Genomic DNA, 2,365 nt, shown 5'->3' with positions numbered 1-2,365 from the left:
AATAGAAATTATTCTAAAACATATAGTTTGTTACCTGTCTTAAAAAATCAAAGGAGTCTAAACTTAATTTGATCCTTCCTTAAAGATTCAGAGTATTTACCTTTATTATTGTGCAACACAGCACAGTTTCTCCTTCTCTGTTTATCTATATTCTTCTTTGTATTCAGCTTTCACTTCCTTTTGGATCATTCGATTCATTTGAGTCCTCAGTTTATTTCCTTGCTTTCAATCTATGGTAGACAAGGAACTCAGTTATCCAGCTCTATTAGAAACATGTTAAGACCCATATATGCAAGGAAAAACAGTATTTGAAAAAAGATGGCATTTAAAAAAATTTATTTATTTGGCTGCTCCGGGTCTTATTTGCAGCATGTGGTGTCTTTAGTTGTGGCATGCAAACCCTTAGTTGTGGGCATGTGGGATTTAATTCCCTGACCAGGGATTGAACCCAGGACCCCTGCAGTGGGAGCACAGAGTCTTAGCCACTGGACCATCAGGGAAGCCCTAAGATGGCATTTTAAATCCATAGGGAATAAATGGAAAGTTAGCCATGCATTTGGGAAAAAAAATAAAATGACCTCCCTAACTCTGTGAACAAAAAAAAGAACAAAGGAATGTCACTCATCCAACAGTTATATACGGTTAAATTGTCACCCACTTTAGCAGTCCTCTGGCAGTACATCCTGAGGGGTATTCAGGGTGTAAAAATAGGATGAGGCAATCTGTGCTTTAGATAAATGAGCCCTGATACAGTTAGACACATACCTCAGGAAGAATTTCAGTGACCCCAGACTCTTCCTATACATCGGAAAGCACTAAAATAATTAACTTGAGATATCTCTTCTTTGAATTAGAGTTAGACAAGGCTGCCGTCCATGTGATCAGATTGGATAGTCTTTGGTGATTATGGTTTTCAGTCTACCCTCTGATGGAAAAGGATAAGAGGCTTATGGAAGCTTCTTGATGGGAGAGACTGACTGAGGGGGAGACTGGGTCTTGCTCTGCTGGGCGTGGTCATGCTCAGTAAATCTTTAATCCACTTTTCTGTTGATGGGCAGGGATGTGTTCCTTCCTTGTTATTTGTCCTGAGGCCAAACTATGGTGAAGGTAATGAAGATAATGGTGACCTCCTTCAAAAGGTCCCATGCACGCACTGCTACACTCAGTGCCCCCAACCCTATAGCAGGCCACCGCTGACCCACGCTTCTGCTGGAGACTCCAGCACACTCACGGGCAAGTCTGAGTCAGTCTCTTATGGGGTCACTGATCCTTTCTCCTGGGTCCTGGTGCACACAAGGTTCTTTTTGTGCCCTCCAAGAGCCTGTTTCCCCAGTCCTGTGTAAGTTCTGGCAGCTCGATGGTGGGGTTAATGGCTTATGCCCTACGCAAGTCTACTGCACCCAGAGCCCCTGCCCCTGCAGCAGTCCACTACTACCCGTACCTCCTCAGGGACCCTCAAACACAGTTCTGTCTCAGTCTCTGGGGGGTCCCTGGGCCCTGGTGCACACAAGGTATGTTTGAGCCCTCTGAGCATCTCTAGCAGGCATGGAGTTTGATTCTAAATGCAATTTCGCCCCTCCTACCATTTTGCTGGGGCTTCTCTGCCCTTAGACATGGGGTATCTCCTCACAGTTGCTCCAGCACCATGATAGTCAACAATAGTACAAAATGCAGTACTTGGATGCAATCTCAAAAATGACAGAATGATCTCTGTTCATTTTCAAGGCAAACCATTCAATATCACAGTAATCCAAGTCTGTGTCCTGACCAGTAATGCTGTAGAAGCTGAAGCTGAATGGTTCTATGAAGACCTACAAGACCTTTAAGAACTAACACCCAAAAAAGATGTCCTTTTCATTATAGGGAACTGGAATGCAAAAGTATGAAGTCAAGAAATACCTGGAGTAACAGGCAAATTTGGCTTGGAATACAGAATGGAGCAGGGCAAAGACTAATAGAGTTTTTCCAAGAGAACATACTGGTCATAATGAACATCCTCTTCCAACAACACAAGAGAAGACTCTACACATGGACATCACCAGATGGTAAACATCGAAATCAGATTGATTATATTCTTTGCAGCCAAGGATGGAGAAGCTCTATACAGTCAGCAAAAACAAGACCAGGAGCTGACTGTGGCTCAGACCATGAACTCCTTATTGCCAAATTCAGACTTAAATTGAAGAAAGTGGGGGAAACCACTAGATCATTCAGGTATGACCTAAATCAAATCCCTCATGATTATACAGTGGAAATGACAAATAATTCAAAGGATTAGACAGAGTGCCTGAAGAACTATGGATGGATGTTCATGACACTGTACAAGAGGCAGTGATCAAGACCATCCCCAAGGAAAAGAAATGCA

The 2,365-nt window shown here is 42.9% G+C and overlaps 1 non-coding gene across 1 annotated transcript; it reads right to left on the bottom strand.

Moving 5' to 3' along the window:
- Window positions 1-427: 427 nt before the first annotated feature.
- Window positions 428-500, bottom strand: TRNAG-CCC (transfer RNA glycine (anticodon CCC)). The gene has a single exon. It is a non-coding gene; the product is annotated as a tRNA-Gly (tRNA).
- Between the last annotated feature and the right edge of the window lie 1,865 nt (window positions 501-2,365).

The sequence above is a fragment of the Bos taurus genome, chromosome 20 (genome assembly GCF_002263795.3).
Source record: "Bos taurus isolate L1 Dominette 01449 registration number 42190680 breed Hereford chromosome 20, ARS-UCD2.0, whole genome shotgun sequence".
NCBI classification, from domain to species: domain Eukaryota; kingdom Metazoa; phylum Chordata; class Mammalia; order Artiodactyla; family Bovidae; genus Bos; species Bos taurus.
Note: the sequence above shows the minus strand (reverse complement) of the source record. Positions and strands in the feature narration are given on the sequence as shown.